The sequence below is a fragment of the Anomaloglossus baeobatrachus genome, chromosome 1 (assembly GCF_048569485.1).
Source record: "Anomaloglossus baeobatrachus isolate aAnoBae1 chromosome 1, aAnoBae1.hap1, whole genome shotgun sequence".
NCBI classification, from domain to species: Eukaryota; Metazoa; Chordata; class Amphibia; order Anura; family Aromobatidae; genus Anomaloglossus; species Anomaloglossus baeobatrachus.
The window spans coordinates 328,367,491-328,391,614 of NC_134353.1; the positions used below are offsets into that span (position 1 = coordinate 328,367,491).

At 44.8% G+C, this 24,124-nt stretch overlaps 1 protein-coding gene across 9 annotated transcripts in view; it reads left to right on the forward strand.

The window, feature by feature from the left end:
• The window catches only part of WDFY3 (WD repeat and FYVE domain containing 3), a 388,800-nt gene that overhangs the window by 91,366 nt on the left and 273,310 nt on the right, over positions 1-24,124 (forward strand). For 7 of the 9 annotated variants that reach the window (XM_075351922.1, XM_075351959.1, XM_075351945.1 and 4 more), the window contains exon 2: positions 1,947-2,062. The exons of the other annotated variants lie outside the window; for them this stretch is intronic. The gene's annotated coding sequence lies outside the window, so the exon portion shown is untranslated. The remainder of the gene's footprint in view (positions 1-1,946; positions 2,063-24,124) is intronic. 9 annotated transcript variants of the gene reach the window in all.

Here is a 24,124-nt window from a genome sequence, read left to right on the forward strand (position 1 = left end):
CACTGCACTAGCGGTACACCGGTGTACCGCGAGTGCAGTGCGATTTTTCTCTCGCCCCATTCACGTGAATGGGTGCGAGAGAAAGTCTCACATTACAGTTGCAGCATGCTGCGATTGTTTTCTCGGTCCGATTAGGGCTGAGAAAATAATCGCTCATGTGTGCTGACACACAGGCTAGAATTGGTCCGAGTGGAATGCGATGTTTTATAGCACTCCACTCGCACTGTTTTTCTCGCCGTGTGGCTTAGGCCTAACTGAGGGCCTAACGTATGCAGCTCGGCGACATTTTGAAAGAATCTACATAGGGACGCTAGGGAGCTCAGGTATCTGCTTGCGGTGAGTTCAGGAGATGTCCCATCACCCCTCTCCCTAACGACAGGGATTTCCGTTGTATTGTGACCCCTGTGTTCCCTGTGTGTTGTAACATCTTTGGGGGGGTTTACCAGGTACTAGGTAAATCCTGCTAGTCACGTGCGTGACACTGGCTCACTGCAGCTTCCCAGGAATACGTTTTTTCATGGGGGAGGTGTACACTGGGCTCTCAGCTGAAACCGACCCCTTGATCATATTTATCATTCCTTTTACAAAATTAATTATATTGTCACAAAATTACTTTCATATTTTTAATATGCTACCATATAAACCCATCCAAAATAATATCAAGAGATCCAGAGAAAACCTTCTCAAAAGAAAAAGAACATTCAGAATAAAAATTAAAAAATCCCACAATAATATTCTCCGTCCCATTGTTAGTATAAGATTTCTTCATCCCTCCAATATTGCAGATCTGAACATCCAAGGTTTAATAATGTCCGTATAGATATTGGGACAAATGAGTTTTGTTTATTGACCTTTCAGTAATTTTGATTTCATATTCTAGGAACAAACTTGGCAAAACAGATACTGGTTTGTCTAGCACAGGGTCCGTGGAGGCGGAACACTACAGAGGGCTTCCAAATGGCAAATGTCCGTGTTGTGCACCGCCTCTGCGGACCTCACACAATGCATAACATAGTGTTATACACAGAAATTCCTGAATATATGGTGGATGTAGAAAGTCTACGCACTATTGTTAAAATGCAAGTTTATGTAACCCCTCCCCCCAAAAAAAACATACAATTCCAGAGCTTGAAAAGATTTCAGTTATTTTTTTTTTTTTAAAGTGGAGAAAGAAAACTGAAGAACTAAAATGATGTAGTTGTATAAATGTGCACAGCCTTAAACAAATACTTTGAAGCATGCCATATCTAGAATTGGCAATCTTTGTCCCCTGTTCCTTTGCCCAGCCTTCTTCAGGTCACTCACAGATTTTCAATTGGATTCAAATTTGGGTCTCTTGAACAGCCTCAAAGAGTAATGTTGACTCCACCTTGCTTCACTGTGCGTATGGTGTTCTTTTGGTTTGCAGTGTTGGCTTTCCACCAAACATAGTTTTTGGAATTTGGGCCAAAAAAGTTAACCTTTAGTGTCCTCATATTATAGAACATTTTCCCCCATTTTGGCAGGCTTGAAGTAGGTTTTGGCAAAACATAGCCAAGCTTTTATGATTTTTCTTACAAGAAAATGCATCTGTCTTGCCACCCTAACCCACAGTCCAGGTACATGAAGAATACGGGATTTTCACATGCAGTAAACAAACTGGGGTTTTAGACTTCTTGACAGACTCCAAGACTAATTTTATTGTCTTTTTTATCAATTTTTGAGGGATGTCCAGTTCTAGGTAATGTCATTGTTGTGCCATATTTAAGCTACAACAATTATTTCAATTTCTGCAGGTTATGAGCTACGTTAAAGGTGAAAAATGTAATTGGTTTTATTTTTTTTTTATTAAAGCTGGCATTTTAATAGTTAATAGAGGGAAATAGAACTGCATGTTTTACTGACCACGATGGGCATTGTTTGATGTGATCCTCTTCTCACAGTCCTCCATTTTCTTTTGTACATAGGGGCACAGGCAAAAAATGAACTGACAGTTTCTTTGGAACAACTCCATTATGATGCGGCAGTACTGGCTCCCGTGTTCTGGATAGAAGCATATCTTGCTTCAGTTATAATAGCCAAGGTCAGTGCCGTTTCATTGACATTCTTGTGTTATATTTGAGATTTAAGCAGGAAAAATTGTTGCAATGTGTGCGGCCACAGTGGCGTCTCAGAGATCAATCTAATCTATATAAATTTGTCCGACTCCTCTGACCTTTATTGTTAGGCAGAAAAATGTGTGTGTGTGTGTGTGTGTGTGTGTGTGTGTGTGTGTGTATGTATATACAGTTAGGTCCAGAAATATTTGGACAGTGACACAAGTTTTGTTATTTTAGCTGTTTACAAAAACATGTTCAGAAATACAATTATATATATACTATGGGCTGAAAGTGCACACTCCCAGCTGCAATATGAGAGTTTTCACATCCAAATCGGAGAAAGGGTTTAGGAATCATAGCTCTGTAATGCATAGCCTCCTCTTTTTCAAGGGACCAAAAGTAATTGGACAAGGGACTCTAAGGGCTGCAATTAACTCTGAAGGCGTCTCCCTCGTTAACCTGTAATCAATGAAGTAGTTAAAAGGTCTGGGGTTGATTACAGGTGTGTGGTTTTGCATTTGGAAGCTGTTGCTGTGACCAGACAACATGCGGTCTAAGGAACTCTCAATTGAGGTGAAGCAGAACATCCTGAGGCTGAAAAAAAAAGAAAAAATCCATCAGAGAGATAGCAGACATGCTTGGAGTAGCAAAATCAACAGTTGGGTACATTCTGAGAAAAAAGGAATTGACTGGTGAGCTTGGGAACTCAAAAAGGCCTGGGCGTCCACGGATGACAACAGTGGTGGATGATCGCCGCATACTTTCTTTGGTGAAGAAGAACCCGTTCACAACATCAACTGAAGTCCAAAACACTCTCAGTGAAGTAGGTGTATCTGTCTCTAAGTCAACAGTAAAGAGAAGACTCCATGAAAGTAAATACAAAGGGTTCACATCTAGATGCAAACCATTCATCAATTCCAAAAATAGACAGGCCAGAGTTAAATTTGCTGAAAAACACCTCATGAAGCCAGCTCAGTTCTGGAAAAGTATTCTATGGACAGATGAGACAAAGATCAACCTGTAACAGAATGATGGGAAGAAAAAAGTTTGGAGAAGAAAGGGAACGGCACATGATCCAAGGCACACCACATCCTCTGTAAAACATGGTGGAGGCAACGTGATGGCATGGGCATGCATGGCTTTCAATGGCACTGGGTCACTTGTGTTTGTTGATGGCATAACAGCAGACAAGAATAGCCGGATGAATTCTGAAGTGTACCAGGATATACTTTCAGCCCAGATTCAGCCAAATGCCGCAAAATTGATCGGACGGCGCTTCATAGTATAGATGGACAATGACCCCAAGCATACAGCCAAAGCTACCCAGGAGTTCATGAGTGCAAAAAAGTGGAACATTCTGCAATGGCCAAGTCAATCACCAGATCTTAACCCAATTGAGCATGCATTTCACTTGCTCAAATCCAGACTTAAGACGGAAAGACCCACAAACAAGCAAGACCTGAAGGCTGCGGCTGTAAAGGCCTGGCAAAGCATTAAGAAGGAGGAAACCCAGCGTTTGGTGATGTCCATGGGTTCCAGACTTAAGGCAGTGATTGCCTCCAAAGGATTCGCAACAAAATATTGAAAATAAAAATATTTTGTTTTGGGTTTGGTTTATTTGTCCAATTACTTTTGACCTCCTAAAATGTGGAGTGTTTGTAAAGAAATGTGTACAATTCCTACAATTTCTATCAGATATTTTTGTTCAAACCTTCAAATTAAACGTTACAATCTGCACTTGAATTCTGTTGTAGAGGTTTCATTTCAAATCCAATGTGGTGGCATGCAGAGCCCAACTCGCGAAAATTGTGTCACTGTCCAAATATTTCTGGACCTAACTGTGTGTGCATATATATATATATATATATATATATATATATATATATATAATATGTATATATGTATATGTGTGTATTTTACTATGGGCAGCAGCATGGGGGCTATATCTAACTAAGGGGGAGGTGTGCCATCCATAGGGGGCCATATCTAACACAGTGGGACGTGTGCCATCCATAGGGGGCCATATCTAACACAGGGGGAGGTGTGCCATCCATAGGGGGGGCATATCTAACACAGGGGAGGTATGCCATCCATAAGGGGCCATGGGCAGCACAGGGAGAGGTGTGCCATCTATTGGAGACCTGTGCCAGCTGTAGGGGATATGTGCCAGCAATAGGGGACGTGTTCCAGCACAGGGGGATGTGTGACATAAATAGGGGACGTGTTCCATCAATAGGAGACATGTGCCATCAATGGGGGACGTGTGCCATCAATGGGGGACATGTGGCATCACTCGGGGACGTGTGCCAGCACAAGGGGGCTACATTCAATATAAGGGGGCCATATCCAGATTAAGGGGGCCTATTTTAGGATGGGGGGGCTATGAGGGACATATACCCTTTATAATTTGTTAGATGGACACTGGCATTATAAGAGGGACCCCATTTAACATTAAAAAAAAAAAAATCTCTTTTCCTTCACCAAATTTTGGGGTCCGTCTTATAATCAGGTGCGTCTTATAAAGCGAAAAATACGCTATACCCCAAAAAGGACGAACAATACTGCTTATTTCATGGGTCTTTTTTTCTGGGAAGCACAAACCTGATTGATATTTATGATTACTTTTGTTTGTTTATCCTGACAAGTGACACCTTCGGTGTTGGCAAAAACTCATCACCCAATCAGATTCGCACGTTAGCCAGATGACTCTGGTTGTTAGATTGTAGCCACCCAATGAATGGGCAAAATGCATGTTCATCTGGTAAAATGAGCTTATTTACAAGTCCTCATTCTTGGCAGCAAATCTAATGTGAAAAGTAGATGTAATGGTGAGAACAATAATATTCTGTGTGCAAAAATGATTGTATCAACAATTGTTCTGTGCACATGGAAGCGCAGTCAGTTTGCCTAAACATGCAGAGTATTGACGAGGGTTTAATGGCTGCGATTGGCCAGTGTAAGTGCACTGTTATACTATGTTCACATGCAGCATTTTGACTACGTTTTTTCTCTAGAGCCAAAACCTGCTGTCTTGGCAGAGCAAATGTTGTGTTCAACACACCCATTCTGCTGCTTTTGTTAGGTGCAGATTATGTTTATGGTTTGTATACAGTACATGTTTTACCCCTTTACGACCTTGGACTTACCGGTATGTCCAAAGTTGTGTCTGTGTTCTTTTTAGTGTGGGCTCGTGCATGCTTCCCTGCACATGTTGGCTGATTTGATGTGCAGCTAACAGACGCTGGTGGATCGGAGATCCACCCACACCTGTTAACCAGCTATATCCGGCTGTCAATCTTCGACAGCGGTATTTAAAATGTGCTAGTGGGGCGCACGTCATTCCTCGCCCCCATCGACTTACGGGTTCTATGGGTTGTCATGATCACTAGCATTCATAGGAGATCAGCATTTATGCTGTACAGAGCAGTGCTGAAGCATCACTCTACGCAGCACCACCTATCAGAGCATCACAGCTTCAAGTCCCCTGATGACTAGTAAAGGCAATAAAAAGTGGTAAAAAACAGTTCAAATCAACCCTCCATTACCCCATTGAAAATAAAACTGTGAAACACTCTCCTCCCTCCCCCCCCACACACACTTGGTATGGCTGCTTTTAGAAATGCCCGCTCATATCAAAATTATATACTAAATTAATCTGATCAGTAAACGGCGTAATGAGAAAAAAAAAAACAAAAGTCCAGTATTACTGCTTTTTGATCGTTGTAAAATTGCAATAAAATGCAATAATCCGCTAATGAAAAGATCACATCTACCCAGAAATGGTATGCATAAAAAAATGTCAGCTCAAGATGCAAAAAATAAGCAGTCGCTGAGCCCAGATCCCGAAACATGAGAACACTACAGGTCTTGGAAAATGGCGACAAAAGCGCTACTTATTTTTCTTTTTAGAAATTTCTGAATTTATTTTCATCACGTAAAAAAAAGACCTGCCTGTGCATGAGATTCCTGTAATCTCACTGCGTCGGCTGCTATTGTAAGCAGAAGCTTTTAATTTGCACTAAAAAATGCTACATGTGAACATAGTCTTAAGGTACTTTCACACATGGCGAGATCGCTAGCGAGTCACAGATTCTGTGACTCAACAACGACCTCGCCAGCGATCTCGCTACGTTTGACACATAGCAGCGACCAGGCCTCTGCTGTGAGATCGCTGGTCGTGTCGGAATGGCCTGGCATTTTTTGATAGTCGAGGTCCTGCTGGGCAGGATGCATCGGTCGTTTGACACCTTACCAAGGACCTCGTTGACGGCACAGAGCTCAGGGTCCCAACGACCACCAAGATCGTTATACAGGTCGCTATCGTTGCTGCGTCGTTGGTAAGATCTGACTATGTGACATCTCACCAGCGACCACGTGGCGCCTTACCAGCTCATATCGTTGTCGGGATCGCTGAAAAGTTGTTAAATGTGACGGGGGCTATAGCGTTTTAGGTTAATTTATCATTTGGTGTGGCTATAGATGCTTCTCTTGTATTTGCTCTGTACAGTTACTTGGTCAATACATTCAAGGCTACAAGCAAAGCCGTGTCTGGAAAACAGATGCGTGAGCTCTATAAAGCAGCGTATGTGCATCAAGCAGGAGCAGTTAATCTTTTGAAAATGTCTGTCCTTGACTTCACCTTGCAGTTCATTGTGGTAGACGTTCCCTCTAAGCAATGCTGCCGAGTGAGCGAAATTGAATTGTAGCAAAGAAGAAACCATGTAAATTCTGTACAATAGATTTCAGGAAAAGCTGCTCAAACCCCAGCACCTCAAACTTCGTTGACGTCCATCATTACTAGTTTTCTTTTCCCAATTCTCTTGTGGAAACAAAGGTTTAGATTAGAGTACAGCATCCATTGTGTTTCTGTGTTCAAAGAAAGGATTGAAAGATTCAGAGCAAGATCCCCTGTGTATATTTATCTTTGGAGCTAAAATCTGCCATCTCTCCAGTGGATTCCACCATGGTTGGTAGAGGGCGAGACACCATGCCAACCGACTAGTACTGTCTGCAAGAGCTTGTCCAGCCAGGAGTTTGTATGTGTGTAATGTATGAAGACACTGGATTGATTTATACACACAAATAAGTGTGTGTGTGTATATGTGTGTGTATTCATGTATAATATATATATATACAGTATAGAAAATTAATAGGGATGATTGAATATCACAAATATTCGGCAATATTCGGCTTCGCAAATAACCAACAAATATAGCTATGCGAATATTCGATGTGCAATGTAAGGCTATTCGGCAACTATTCGGGTTTCCCATAGACTTACATTGCGCATCGAATATTCGCAAATGGTCGAATAGCAGTGACCTATTTGGCGAATATGGGAGTTGCCGAATATTTGAGGTATTTGATCATCCCTAAAAATTTAAGTACTTCTTACATTTTTGTAAATATTTTATATTTTTCATGGGAAACTACTAAAGATATGACACTTTGATAAAATACTCAGTGTACAGCTTGTATAACAATGTAAATTTGGTGTGTCCTCTAAATAACTCAACACAGTCATTCATTAATGTTGAAACCACTTGAAACAAAAACGTGAGTACACCCCTAAGTGAAAATTGCCAAATTGTGCCCAATTAGCCATTTTCCCTCCCTCTTGTCATGTGACTCATTGTTACAAGGTCTCGGGTGTGTGAATGGTGAGCAGGTGTCTTAAATTTGGTGTTATAACTCACTTTCTCATATTGGTCACTGGAGGTTCAACATGACACCTAAGGGCAAAGAGTTCTCTTTGAATCTGAAAAAGAGAATTGTTGCTCTACATAATGATGGCCTAGGCTAGAAGATGATTGCCAGCACCCTTAAAGTAGCACAGTGGCCAAGACCATACAGTAGTTTAACGAGACAGGTTCCACCCAGAATAGACCTCGCTATGGTTGACCAAAAAAGTTGAGTGCTCACCTTAATATCCAGGGGTTGTCTCTTCAAATGCTGCCAACATTGATGCAGGGGTTAAAGGGGTCTGGGGTCATCTGTCAGTGCTCAAACCAAACACCACACACTGTCTTGCCTCCAGTCAAGCATGGTGGTAAGAGTGTCATGGTTTTGAGCTGCTTGAGTGCTGCTGGCTGTGGGGAGTTACAGTTCATTAAGGGAAGGTATGCCAACATGTACTGTGATATAGTACAGCAGTGCCAGAATATGGCACCCACTGGTGTGTGTGTGTGTGTGTGTGTGTGTGTGTGTATATGTATGTATGTATGTATGTATGTACAGTGCCTACAAGTAGTATTCAACCCCCTGCAGATTTAGCAGGTTTGATAAGATGCAAATAAGTTAGAGCCTGCAAACTTCAAACAAGAGCAGGATTTATTAACAGATGCATAAATCTTACAAACCAACAAGTTATGTTGCTCAGTTAAAATTTAATACATTTTCAACATAAAAGTGTGGGTCAATTATTATTCAACCCCTAGGTTTAATATTTTGTTGAATAACCCTTGTTTGCAATTACAGCTAATAATCGTCTTTTATAAGACCTGATCAGGCCTGCACAGGTCTCTGGAGTTATCTTGGCCCACTCCTCCATGCAGATCTTCTCCAAGTTATCTAGGTTCTTTGGGTGTCTCATGTGGACTTTAATCTTGAGCTCCTTCCACAAGTTTTCAATTGGGTTAAGGTCAGGAGACTGACTAGGCCACTGCAACACCTTGATTTTTTTTCCCTCTTGAACCAGGCCTTGGTTTTCTTGGCTGTGTGCTTTGGGTCGTTGTCTTGTTGGAAGATGAAATGACGACCCATCTTAAGATCCTTGATGGAGGAGCGGAGATTCTTGGCCAAAATCTCCAGGTAGGCCGTGCTATCCATCTTCCCATGGATGCAGACCATATGGCCAGGCCCCTTGGCTGAGAAACAGCCCCACAGCATGATGCTGCCACCACCATGCTTGACTGTAGGGATGGTATTCTTGGGGTCGTATGCAGTGCCATCCAGTCTCCAAACGTCACGTATGTGGTTGGCACCAAAGATCTCGATCTTGGTCTCATCAGACCAGAGAACCTTGAACCAGTCTGTCTCAGAGTCCTCCAAGTGATCATGAGCAAACTGTAGACGAGCCTTGACATGACACTTTGAAAGTAAAGGTACCTTACGGGCTCGTCTGGAACGGAGACCATTGCGGTGGAGTACGTTACTTATGGTATTGACTGAAACCAATGTTCCCACTGCCATGAGATCTTCCCGGAGCTCCTTCCTTGTTGTCCTTGGGTTAGCATTGACTCTTCGGACAAGCCTGGCCTCGGCACGGGTGGAAACTTTCAAAGGCTGTCCAGGCTGTGGAAGGCTAACAGTAGTTCCATAAGCCTTTCACTTCCGGATGATGCTCCCAACAGTGGAGACAGGTAGGCCCAACTCCTTGGAAAGGGTTTTGTACCCCTTGCCAGCCTTGTGACCCTCCACGATCTTGTCTCTGATGGCCTTGGAATGCTCCTTTGTCTTTCCCATGTTGACCAAGTATGAGTGCTGTTCACAAGTTTGGGGAGGGTCTTAATTAGTCAGAAAAGGCTGGAAAAAGAGATAATTAATCCAAACATGTGAAGCTCATTGTTCTTTGTGCCTGAAATACTTCTTAATACTTTAGGGGAACCAAACAGAATTCTTGTGGTTTGAGGGGTTGAATAATAAATGACCCTCTGAATAAATTTTTCAGAATTTAAAAAAAAAAATAAAAAAAGAAATAACATTCTTTTTTGCTGCAGTGCATTTCACACTTCCAGGCTGATCTACAGTCCAAATGTCACAATGCCAAGTTAATTCCGAATGTGTAAACCTGCTAAATCTGCAGGGGTTGAATATTACTTGTAGGCACTGTAAAATAAATATATAATATATATAAACTATATGGCAGCATAGAATAAATTAAGTCACAGTATTGACCTATCCTGGGTTAGATGGTTGAGTGCGAGGTTTTATATTTTGAATATGGCCATTGCTAGCTTTAAATTTTTTATAGCTGCTGTACAAGAAAAGTTGTAGCAGTCTGGCCAATAGCTAAACTTTATAGCATCCCTGGTTGGAAAAGCTTGATGTTGGCTAGTGCTACACAGTGACTAGTCCTGTAACATGGAAATCACAACAACACATTACAATATTGGATGTAATGACGATCTCTGATGTTCCGTTGCAACCTGCGACAATAGGTGTAAGGGTTGCACGTGTACCAAGGACCGAAAAAACCCCTTTAAACTATATGAAAAACGAATACTATTATAGAATTGCAAGAATAAGGGGATCTGTTGGAGTTTTTGCATTGGAACTTATGACCTTTGACATAAGACACTGTGCGATATACGACTTGAAATGTTTTCATATGTACTGGGTTTGCTTTAGCTGGTCAATAAACTTGCCAGTCTTCGTCATCGTCATCACGTCGTCGTCACCATAATCATCATCATCATCACGTCATCATCATCATCATGTCGTCATCATCATCACGTCATCATCATCATCATTGGCTGTTTTATATACAACAGAATCAGAAAGAACAAGTTGCAGAAATCTTTGGATCCACTATTCTCTATAGTCGCACGATAAAAACATTTTTTTTTTTTAATTTTTTTTAGTTCCCACTATTTTTCAGAAAAATGCTGTTGCGCAACACGTCGACGAATAGCTCTAGCCGTAGACTCACTGAAACTGAACAGTGTGTGAATTTCGAGACAGAAGGGTGAGCTGTAACTGCATCCAGACAGGTGCTGTATCCCTCTTATTGGGGTTATTTGGAGCCATCCTGGAGGAGTTATTAAAAAGAATCACAGTTGTTACTGATGAGATTCTATGATGACGGGAGGAGGAAGAGGGAGGAGCTAAGGGCCGAGCCCCGCCCCCTGATTCCGACATCATAGAATCTCATCAGTAACAGCTGCCGTCTCCTATCTCAGTAATGGGAAAGTCTTCACTGAATACAGACTTAACCACAGAATAGAGAACTTTGAAAATTACTGATCAATTCTAGCAGAGAAAGAAACAGATTTCTTTGATAAACATATTACAAAGCTGCTTATCTCTGTGTGTGCTATTGATTTCTGAAATAAAAGTTAAAACGACTGTTATGCTTTTAAGATATTTTTAAGTAAATCTCTCCTTTTGTTGGCTTCAGGCTTTTACAGATACTTTGTTACCAGTTGCAGCCCGGAGAAGGATTACGCTTTCAACCTCTACATGTATATAATTGCTCCAATATAAAGATGGCAGATAGAAATTTAAAAAGAAAATGGTGCAAAAACAATAAAATGGCATTATTTTTTAAAGACTTTATTTGTGGAGTTGCATAACTGAAAGTTCACTATAGGTTTACGAGAAGTAGAGGTTTTTTCTTTCCTATTGGCTGCCAGAAATGTCAAATTTCCCATAATGACCTTGCATCTTTAGTCCAGTAAAGGGGTTGTCCACCAGTCAGACAACCCCGTCTTAATTATCATATTTGCCCCCATTAAAATATATACTCCTATAATCGCCTCTGGTGCTGGCGATGTTCCAGCAGTATCAGCAGTTGCTCTCCTCCCTAGGCTCACATGAAGTTGCTACACTATGCGACCACTGAGCCTAATCGGCGCTGGCTTTCTTCTCCCCGAACACGTCCAAATTGAGGATCAAGAGGAAGTCAGAGATGCAGGTGGCCACTCACTTCCCATTGATGTTTGATACAACCAAAGGCGGGGAAAGGGAAGCAGGCGCTGATTAGGCACGCTGCTCGTGTGGTGTAACAATTTCACGTGAGCCCTGGGAGAGCGAGTGTGACACTGCTGGAACAGCGCTAGCATGGGAGATGAGACTTTATTTGTGGAGTTGCATAGCTGAAAGTTCACTATTTTATTGTGTTTTTATTTTATTTTAACACTCAGATTGAGAAGTAGTGGATAACCGCTTTTAAGACCATACAAGTCACAATAAATGGCAGTCTGCTGACTAATTTGTTGGATAAATTCAAGGGATTTTACGAGGTCTCTTGCCCTTGGAAGTTTTTCTTATAATTCTCTCGATTAATTGAATTGATTCTCATGCTAATATTGAACTGAGGAATTGATATTTATACAGTTCTTTTTAATAATGCTCCCTTCATTAGGAATTCTCCTTTTTGATCCCATAGTGAAATATGTATTTGTTTGGTTCAGCACCAGCCGCTCTGCATAGCTCTCCAGGAGTAGGAGACTGGAGGATTATGTATGGCGTGTTAACATGATAATAATAATTGGCATATCGGATAGAATGGATAGGTAATCTTATTACTGTAGGGTATGAACTTTTTGTCTTCTGGCCAAATGTGTAATGTGATTTAAGCATGGAATTGTAAATTTAATTCCTATTCACTTCTGGAATGACTGTGTAGGCCAGAAAGAAGAAAAGCGTCTTTGGGATGAGCGATAAAGACTGAATACATAGAGCTGTTTCCTAGCACAGACTGGAAAATGAAATGGAAAACTGAACCGATTGCTCCTTACATAAATGTCTTTAATGTATGTCTATAATGTCAAATATCTATGGCACAGGCAACTGGAGGGAATGTATCATCAGACAATGACCTATTTGTTGTAATCACAAAAACCTGATTTAATTTATTTTTTTTAAAAATGTTGATCACTTTATTGTTTTCACTATCTGTATTTTAAAAAGGAAGGGCGGAAAAAAATCAAAACAAAAATCTTGCAATTTCACCGTCCCTTAGACCTTATATTTGGCCAGGGCCACACTGGGACTACTGCGATCCTCGCATGACACTCGGCTAATGCTGGCAGCACAGCAGAGCCGAGTGTCACTGCGACTGAGGTCCGATCTTGCGATTGGACCACAGTTGCGGGGGGTGGTCCAGCACTGAGGAGGGGCGGGCCAGCACTGAGAATGGGTGGGCTGGCGCTGATGAGGGGAGGGAGGGATTTATCTCCCCCGCTCCTCCGTTGCCGGGTATTGCCATTCTCGCCCTGCACTCGCGGTACACTGGTGTACTGCAAGAGCAGTGCGATTTTTCTCTTGCCCCATAGACTTGAATGGGTGCAAGAAAAACAGACTCGCATTGCACCTGCAGCATGCTGCGATTTGTTTTCTTGGTCCGATTAGGGCTGAGAAAATAATTGCTCATGGGGGCTGGGACATAGGCTAATATTGGTCCAAGTGGAATGCGATGTTTTATCACATTCCACTCACTCAGATTTTCATGCCGTGTGTCTTAGGCCTTAGAGACATACTGTTAAGGGTTGGTGGCTTAGACGGAGGATGGTACATACAATTCTAAGCGCAACCCGGGGTCCACCGTGCTATGGATGGATATAGGTGCTAAGAGCCCAGAGAGCTGGACGGACAGCGACAAACTTCAGTATAATTAGGTTCAAATTAACAGGGCGCAAAGCGGTCAGTGTTAATAGCATACTCACTTTTCTACGAACAACCGTGGGGTATGGCGACCACCGCAGTTGAGAGAGAGCGGCAATTAAACAAAACTAAGCACGATGCAGCAGAGTCACACCATGCAAATCTGCGCAGTAGCACCTACTGCAAATAATAAGGATCAGACCAACGGCTTGCTTAACCAGCGCAGTCACCTAATAAAGTAAAGTTACAGAAAACAGTACGTTTAACCAGCGCTGTTATACTGGTAGAGATGAAGCAGGCTCTGGAATAACAGTGTTGTGTTCACCAGCACTGTCACAGCCACTAGGAGTAGGACTGCGGGTATCCGTACTCTAGACAGCAGACACCGGCTATATCTACAAGGTAGCAATTTGGCAAGAGATCTTCCTAAGAGACACTTTCGCCGCAAGGCAAGTAAAGACTGCGTGCAATCAAGTGTCGGCTGCGTTCATATATAACCTAAGCACTGCCTAGTCTCAGCTCACACTCAATCAGTATAGCTGACGTCCAACAGCCAACCCAGAGAAGCCACGTCATTGGGGTAGCTAACATCCAACGGCCAATCCGAAGATGCTACGTCACTCGCATGCGCATTGGCGAAAGAGTCAGACTCCGGAAAAGACTCGACCCGCGCATGTGCACTCGTCCGCTTTTCACACTTAGACTCTGGCAGCTGCACAACCACCAGTAACACAGCGGAGGATTGGGCCAAATGCTGAGAACGGCGCCGACGCGAAGCAGAACCTGCAGAATGAGTCTCGGGCAACGTAGAGACAGGGGGCACACTGACTCTGACCCGAAAGGGAGGACGCATCCGGTGTATTGCTGTAACACTTACACTTCCTGATCTTTTCGGAATCTATTTCAGCAGTCTCATTATGATCACAGTCAGGATTATGATACATAGCTGATTACTATTTACGATTGGTGATGTTATAGCTCCCCTTGCTCCTACGCCATTCACATTGCTGCTCCACTGACTCTGGAACAGTTTTTTTTGTTTTTTTGTGACCCTTCATAAACCACAGAATTTCTCTTTGGGCCCAGTTAGGATAAGGGAGAATTTTAAATGATCATTATTACAGGGGAAAAAAATTTGGAGCACAGAAGAAAATGAAAAACTTTTCAAGGAGACGTTAGCAGAGATTTGACTCTTTGGACTTGTAGTCTCTACCCCTGTATGTCATTGATCAGTCATAGGCAGGAAGTGTCATTGGGGGTAGGGGAGGGGGACGCTTTACAAGTTAATTTCTTCTCACTGGAGATACATAATAATTAAAAATACGATTCCTTTCTCGCCTTTTCATTGGGGGACACAGACAGTGGGTTATATGGTGTCTCCAGGGGAGGCGTGACACTAGGTTTGAAAAAAGTGTTAGCTCCTCCTCCCACAGCATATAACCCCAGCTAGGCAGGAAACTAGCTCAGTTTTTTCCTAGTGTCAGCAGGGAGGCTGACATGTCTGGACTGAGCTCCACCAGAGGTGCCTCAGGCCAGCTTATTTTGTTTTTATTTTCTTATTCATTCTATTTTTGATAGGGGCAATACCAGGGTGCCTTGCCACCCCCGTTCCCCCCGTGTATGGGCAGAGGAAACCTGGCGTGCACAACCCGTCAGTCTTCCCTCGCGCCCAAGTGGTCGGGTCTGCGTACCCCTCCAGGCTCCCTGGAAGCACCGCACACCAAGGTAGCTCCAGAGGGCTAGCAGAGCCGAGGACCTGCGTCAGCCTTGAGTCGAAGATGCGTCCCCGAGATCCCCGCATCACAGGACTGACGCGTCTTCAGACGGAGCCAGGAGCAGGTAGGGAGACGACGAGTCAGTCCCCTGCATCCAAACCGCCGCCTGAAAAGGCGCAGGTGGGGCGATGCAGGCCGTGATCCCAGGGAAGCATCATTAATTTAGCTCCCGGCTTCGGCCTGCATTCTAGCAACGCCCCCTCCACTGCTTTAGAAGCCGCTCCCTCAAGTGGGCCGTCTCTCCCCTCCATGCTGCCAGAGAGCGCTGGACGCCATTACATGTGGGGAGCAGACATGGTTGAGATCGCCTCCTCGGCTCTGCGATTCTGCAGCACTATATACAGCTCTGCTCAGTGGTATATCGCTGTCTTTCTAGCGGTGTGTGTCTGCTGGCTGGCGGTGTATATCAGCTTTTAGCAGTATATACTAACTGTGCCTGTAGATATATACCGATTGTTTGACAGGGTGTGCTACTTTACTCTGTATACACCGGCTCTGCATAGCAGTCATTTATAATACTGCTAGCAGCTCCTCACCCACAGCAGTCCCTTTATAATACTGCTAGAGGCTCACAGTACTTATTGTGGAACTGTTGCTGACATGCGTAACCGCAAGGGTGATAAAGCTTCCCAGGCGTCCTCTACGGACCTCTACTATGCTTGTACCACCTGTGGACGCTTGTTTTCTAATGGCCGAGGCTATCCACTATGCCGGGGCTGCGATGCCCCTACTACCGTGACACAACAGCCTCCGCTGCCGGACCAGGAGGTCGTGCAGTCTGTGGATTTGGCTGCGGCCACTATCCAGGCAGTACCTCCAGTCTGATGACGTTATTCCTGCCTGGGCTCTTCTAATGTCTAAGAGGTTAGATGACCTGGCCGCTCAGATATCCCAGCCTTCCACAGGCTCTCACAGCCTCCCCCCGGCTCAGCTCCCCCAGGGGAGCCCGCCTTCGTCTGGTGTCTCGTTCCCAGTACGTAAAAAGGCTGTCTCCAAAAGGCGCCATTGCGACCGTTACGTCTCGTCCGACTCGGATGATGATCAGTCTGACTCAGACTCCGTGACCTTTAGTAGTCACGATTCCCAAGACTCTGACTCTGGTTCAGATGTCCCTTCTGAGTCTAGACATATGGAAGACACATTAATTTCGGCTGTCAATCACTTTCTGTTGATTTCTGATCAGCCTTCGGACCCGACTTCTCAGTCGGCAATCAAGCGGGCCAAGAAGCCTCCTAAGTCCTTTGCCCAGGATCCGATTTTTCATCAAATCATATCTAAACGGTGGGATCACCCTGATAGGAGGTTTAATAAAAAATCCTCCTCTTCATTCGCTTATCCTTTTCCATCGGAACTGGTTAAGCTTTGGTCAGTACCCCCCGTTGTGGATCCGCCAGTTTCCAGGCTGGCTAAACACATGGTTATGTCTGTCTCAGACACCGCGTCTCTCAAGGACTCGTCCGACCGCGCAGTTGATGCTGCGGTCAAATCTATTTTCCAGGCTTCGGGCTCCTCTCTGCGCCCCCTGTTTGCCTTGACATGGGTGGCGAGAGCTATGAGTGTGTGGAGTAGGAACTTGCGCAAGTTGCTTCGCTCTTGCAATATTCCTACAGAGGCTCTTGAGATCCTTGATTTGTTCTCTCTAGCCTCTAATTATTTTCTTCACGGCTCTCTAGATGCAGCTAGTTTGTCAGCCCTAACGGCAGCTGTTTTTGCCCGCAGAGTCCTGTGGCCAAAGATATGGAACGCGGACAGTGCCTCCAAGAAGTCCCTGTCCACACTCCCCTTCCAGGGTCTTCGTCTGTTTGGAGAATCCCTGGACAAGCTTATATCTGAGACGACGGGTGGTAAAAGTACCATTCTACCACAAAAGCGGCCTGTATCCAAAAAATTTAAAAAGTCTTCTTGGTGCAGGCAGTCCTTTCGGCCCGCCCCCCAAAAACCATCACAGGGGTCGTCGCAACGCTCAGATCGGGGATCCGGTCCCTCAAGGGACTCTTCCTGGCGTTCCCACTCCAGGCAATCTAAACCCAAGGGACCTTGCCCCGCGAAGGCCCCTTCAGCATGACGCCGGGTACCCCATCAGAGCCGACTCCTGTTGGAGGGCGGCTTCTGCTTTTTCGGGATATCTGGCTAGACCATACTCACGATGCTTGAGTTCGAGAAATCGTCACCTCAGGTTACAAGATCGATTTCCATTCCCTACCGGCCAACAGGTTTCTTTGTTCTCGTCTTCCAAAGTCCACAACGCAAAGCCAGGCCTTATGTCAGGCCATAGCCTCTGTGCAAAAAGCAAACGTTATCATTCCAGTGCCCCAGGAACAGCGCGGCAAAGGTTTCTATTCAAACCTCTTTGTCGTCCCCAAAAAAGATGGCTCTGTCCGTCCTATCCTGGACCTCAAAAAGCTAAACAGGTCCGTACGGATTCTGACCTTCCGAATGGAATCATTGCGAGCCGTACTAGCTGCTATGGAACCGGGAGAATTCCTAGCTTCCATAGACATTCAAGATGCTTATTTACACATTCCCATATGTGTATCGCATCAACTGTTCCTTCGTTTTGCCTTAGGACACAGTCATTTCCAATTCAGGGCCCTTCCCTTGGACTGGCTACTGCGCCTCGGGTCTTCACAAAGGTCATGGCAGCCGTCATGTCCATTTTACAGAGGCGTCCTGGTCGTTTCCTATTTGGACGACCTACTTATCAAAGGGATCTCTCTTCAAGTTAGCTCAGAAAGCGTGCAAATTTGCCCAGACACGCTCTAAAGGCCAGGGTGGCTTCTCAACTTCAACAAGTCAACCCTCATTCCTCATCAGCGCATCACCTTTTTAGGTATGCTGATAGACACGGTTCAGGCCCGGGGTTTTTCTTCCAGAAGACAAGAGGTCTTCCCTGATCCGGGCTGCCCAATCCCTCCGCTCCCGCCGTTACACATCCCTCCGGAGTGGGATGAGAGTGTTAGGCAAGATGGTAGCAGTCATGGAAGCCGTGTTGTTTGCCCAATTCCATTAGCGCCCTCTGCAATTGGATCTTCTGTCCTCTTGGGACAAGAATCCAGCCTCTCTAGACCGGTCAGTCCGCTTATCTCGGACTGCCCTCAGCTCCCTCGTCTGGTGGACTCAGGTCTCATCCCTATCTCAGGGGGAAGTCCTTCCGCCCTGTCCACTGGCACGTAGTCATGACAGATGCCAGCCTGTTAGGCTGGGGGGCGGTGTTTCTCCACCACACTGCTCACGGACGCTGGTCTCACCCCGAGCGATCCCTTCATATCAACGTTCTGGAGATCAGGGCCATATTTCTGGCCCTTCAGACCTTTCCCCCTTGCTTGTGGGCCTCCCGGTTCGGATCCAGTCAGACAATGCCACGGCTGTGGCTTACGTCAACCGTCAGGGAGGAACTCGCAGTAGGGCAGCGATGAAAGAAGTCTCCAGGATTCTTCTTTGGGCAGAGATGTACATTCCCATTATTTCATCTGTCCATATTCCGGGGATTGACAACTGGGCCGCAGACTTTTTCTCAGCAGGCAAGGTCTAGCGGCAGGGGAATGGTCCCTCCACGACGAGGTGTTCCATCAGATCACTCTTCGTTGGGGGCTCCCAGGTGTGGACCTCATGGCGTCTCGACTAAACGCCAAAGTACATCCTTTCGTATCCCGGTCGAGAGACCCGCTAGCGCTCGGCTCTGACGCTCTAGTCCCCCCGTGGTCGCAGTTTCGCCTGCCATACGTTTTCCTTCCGTTCCCTCTCATTCCGAGAGTAATCAAGAAAATCAAAGCGGAGGGAATCCCGGTGATCTTCGTGGCCCCGGACTGGCCCAGAAGAGCCTGGTTTCCAGAGCTCCTCCACCTTCTCGGCGACACTCCCTGGCGTCTTCCCGACCGCCCGGATCTTCTGTCGCAAGGTCAAATATTCCACCAGAATACAGCACAGCTGCATTGTACGGCAAGGCGCTTGAATCCTTGATTCTAGCCAAGTCGCATCTTTCTTCCAGGGTAGTTTATACCATGCTTATTAATGCTTGCAAGCCTTCCTCCGCCAGCATTTATCACAGGACCTGGAAGACCTATCTGTCCTGGTGTGACCGTCATAATCGGTCGCCCCTTACCTTTTCAATCCCTAATGTTCTTGCCTTTTTGCAAGATGGTATGGACTCTGGTCTTGCTCTCAATACCCTTAGGCTATGTGCGCACGTTGCGAACAGTCACTGCAGAATTTTCTGCAGCGATCTGAAGAGCACATGTGCGCTTCAAATCGCTGCAGAAAATGTCCGTAGAGAAAAAAAAAAAGCCGATTCCATGCGCTCTGCCTGCAGCTCCTGCCATAGACAGAGCAGGAGCTGCCGGCAAAGCGCACGGAAGAAGTGACATGGCACTTCTTGAACGCAGCTGCGCTCTAAGACGCCACGTGCGCACGGCCCCTGCACAATCTCCATAGACTGTGCAGGGGACGCAGGACGCATGCAGTTACGCTGCGCTACAAAGCGCAGCGTAACTGCATGAATTACGCACACGTGCGCACATAGCCTTAAAGGACAAGTTTCCGCCTTGTCAATTTTTTTTCCAGAAGCAGCTGGCTTCTCGTCCTCAGGTCCGTACCTTTCTTCAAGGGGTGGCGCATTTGGTCCCCCCTTATCGTCACACCTTGGGATCTGAATTTGGTTCTCGGAGCTCTTCAGCTTCCTCCTTTCGAACCCTTGAGAGAAATTTCTCTTCAACAGCTGTCTTGGAAAGTTGCATTTTTAGTCGCTATTACCTCTATCAGGCGAGTGTCTGAACTGGCAGCTCTGTCCTGTCGCTTGCCTTACCTGATATTCCATCATGATAAGGTGGTCCTTCGGCCTTCCCCCGCCTTCCTTCCGAAGGTCGTATCCTCTTTCCACCTGAACGAGGACATTGTGTTGCCGTCATTCTGCCCGGCCCCGGTCCACTCCTTTTGAGACAGCCCTTCACACTCTTGATCTTGTCAGGGCTCTGCGGATCTACATCTCCAGAACAGCGCCGTTGTGCAAGTCCTATGCCCTTTTCGTCCTCTCAGAAGGACACAAAAAGGGCGACCGGGCTTCCAAATCCAGTTTGCAGTTGCAGTCGTTAGTCAGCTCTTAGGCTGATGTTCTACACTGTTTAATAGTTCAGCTTCCACCCAAGGACTGCTTTGGGACGTCCCACTGTCTGTGTCCCCCAATGAAAAGGCGAGAAAGGAAAGGACATTTTTGTGTACTCACCGTAAAATGTCTTTCTTGGAGCCTTTCATTGGGGGACACAGCTCCCGCCCTTGTGGTTTTGGTTGTCCTTCTCCTACTGCTTTTACAACAAACTGAGCTAGTTTCCTGCCTAGCTGGGGTTATATGCTGTGGGAGGAGGAGCTAACTTTTTTTTTCAAACCTAGTGTCACGCCTTCCCTGGAGACACCATATAACCCACTGTCTGTGTCCCCCAATGAAAGGCTCCAAGAAAGACATTTTACGGTGAGTACACAAAAATGTCCTTTTATTCAAACACTGTTCCATGATTTGGCCAGTTTAACATTATATATAACAATGAAAGGTTCTGATATAAATGTGTGACATATTGCATTTAAGTTGAAACATAAAGGACTGACCTTCTGCTCAGGCAATGTTTCCCAACTCTGAGGACTGTTTTTTTCAGCAGATCAATGTGCCATGCCACACAGCTAGGTCAATCAATGTGTGGATGAAGGATCACCACATCAAAACCCTGTCATGGCCAGCCTAATCTCCAGACCTGAACCCCATTGAAAACCATTGAAAATGTAATCAAGAGGAAGATGGATAGTCACAAACCATCAAACAAGGAAGAACTGCTTATATTTTTCCACCAGGAGTGGCATAAGGTGAAAGACTGGTGGAAAGCATGCCCAGACACATGAAAGCTGGGATTAAAAATTGTTTATTCCACAAAATATTGATTTATGAACTGTACCTGAGGAAAAACATTAGTATTGTTACTAAATTATTATAAACTTGTTTTCTTTGCATTATTTGAAGTCTGAAAGCAATGCATTTTTTTTTTGTTATTTTGACCATTTCTCATTTTCAGAAAATAAATACAAAATTTTTGTTTGGAAATTTGGAGACATGTTGTCAGTAGTCTATAGAATAAAAGAACAATTTATATTTTACTCCAAAATATACGTATAAAGAGAAAAATCAGAAAAACTGAAAATTTTGCAGCGTTCTCTTAATTTTTGACAAAGCTGTATGTATATGCAGTGCGTCCATCCATATCCTGTCCACCGCCATTAACTTTAGAACGTCGGCAGCTATAAGAATAGAAGTGGTATCTAGGTATGGTAAAGTAGCCATGCGCTACGCAATGAAACCACCTATAGCGCCACCTGGTGGAAAACAACAGAGTTAGCATTTTTATCTCAAACGGAACGAGATAGAGCGAAAAAAAGTGAATTAAAACATTGTAGGGCATCATCAGTTCAATACGAATCGACACCTTGCATACAGAAATACTATGATATGAAACCCATGACCGCCCCCCCAAAAAAAAACCATTGAATGCTGGTCACGCATATGGCGCTCATTTAACTTTGATGCCCAAAGTGGCCACCGTCAGCTGCAATGCACATCTAGACTCTGGACAGCATACTGTATCTTGCTGCCCGTTGTGCAATATGGTAGGTGACACGTTTGCATAAGCATCTGTGATACGTCGTCGTAGGTCTTGCAATGTTGGTGGAGGGGTCGCATACACCTGCTGTTTGATGTGACCTTACAGAAAGAAGTCCAATGGGGTCAGATCAGGTGAGTGTGGAGGCCACTCCACGCAGCCACCATACCCAATGACTTGTAGGAAGGTCTCCATGAGGTATCGCTTCATGTCCGCAGCCTTGTGAGTTTTACACGTTCTAATCATAGCATTTCTGTATGCAGGGTGTAGATTCGTATTGAATTGATGATGCCCTACAACCTTGTAATTCACTTTTTCTCTCTCATTCCGTTTTCGAGATAAAAATGCTTACTCCGTTGTTTTCCACCAGGTGGCGCTATAGGTGGTTTCATTGCGTAGCGCATGGCTACTTTACTATACCTAGACACCACTTCTATGCCTATAGCTGCCGCCGTTCTCAAGTTAATGGCGGTGGACAGGATATGGGTGGACACACTGTATATATTATGAAGAATTTTTTTTTTCTCTTTTCAGATCTGAGTTCTTTCATAAATTGAACATTTTCTGTTACATCAAGAGCGGCACGTTACACCAGGGCCTAAGCAGTTTGTAATAAATTTAGGATGTGCTGAAAAGCAGTGTGCGCCATGAATAAATGTGATGCACGCTATACTGAAGAGAAGCTGGCACACTCTTCGGAGACAGCCCATGAGACAAATCACCGTGCAGCCTTCATTTGCAAGGCCAGTCTCTGGTTGCTATGGGTAATAAAGCCAGCTTTTGTAACAGCATTCTCCTGCATAAACTCTTGAATATATATACACTATTCTCTTACTACTGTAACACTTCCGGTTAGATACAAGCGTATGTAGGCTGGGGATGAGTTGGTAAACATGGGTTGACAATAGGTTGCTGAGAGGTGTTGGTAGAACGCAGTGTATGAGCCAATGTGTACTTTGGAGTCGCCTTGTGCATATATATAAAGAATATAAATGCTTTTATTTTCTCTGCCTAATCTTAAGCGGGCTTTACACACTACGATATATCTAACAATACGTCGTCGGGGTCACGTCGTTAGTGACGCACATCCGGCATCGTTTGACATATCGTAGCGTGTGACAGCTACGAGCGACTGTGAACGAGCAAAAATTCTCACCTTATTGTTGCTCGTTGACACGTCGCTCATTTTAAAAAAATGAATCGTCCTGTGCGCCGGTTGTTCATTGGTCCCGAGGCACCACACATCGCTCCGTGTGACACCCCGGGAACGATGAAGTGCAACTTACCTGCGTCCCGCCGGCAATGCGGAAGGAAGGAGGTGGGAGGGATGTTACGTCCCGCTCATCTCCGCCCCTCCGCTTCTATTGGGCGGCCGCTGTCTGATGTCGCTGTGACGCCGAACGTCCCTCCCCCTTCAGGAAGAGGATGTTCGCCGCCCACAGCGAGGTCGTTCGGGAGGTAAGTACGTGTGATGGGGTTAACTGACTTTGTGCGACACGGGCAACAAATTGCCCGTAACGCACAAACGATGGGGGCGGGTGCGATCGCACATGCGAACGCACGATAAATCGTGCACATTAGTATAAAAAAAATTACAAGCCTACTTCTTATTTTTGTGCTAATATTCAGTGTACGTGAACCACATTTATGGTCATATTGATAACCCCATAATGTACGAAACTGGGTTATGGGGGTTGGTAAGCTACAGTGCCTACAAGTAGTCCCCCTGCAGATTTAGCAGGTTTGATAAGATGCAAATAAGGTAGAGCCTGCAAACTTCAAACAAGAGCAGGATTTATTAACAGATGCATAAATCTTACAAACCAACAAGTTATGTTGCTTAGTTAAATTTTAATAAATTTTCAACATAAAAGTGTGGGTCAATTATTATTCAACCCCTAGGTTTAATATTTTGTGGAATAACCCTTGTTTGCAATTACAGCTAATAATCGTCTTTTATAAGACCTGATCAGGCCGGCACAGGTCTCTGGAGTTATCTTGGCCCACTCCTCCATGCAGATCTTCTCCAAGTTATGTAGGTTTTTTGGATGTCTCATGTGGACTTAAATCTTGAGCTCCTTCCACAAGTTTTCAATTGGGTTAAGGTCAGGAGACTGACTAGGCCACTGCAACACCTTGATTTTTTCCCTCTTGAACCAGGCCTTTGTTTTCTTGGCTGTGTGCTTTGGGTCGTTGTCTTGTTGGAAGATGAAATGACGACCCATCTTAAGATCCTTGATGGAGGAGCGGAGGTTCTTGGCCAAAATCTCCAGGTAGGCCGTGCTATCCATCTTCCCATGGATGCGGACCA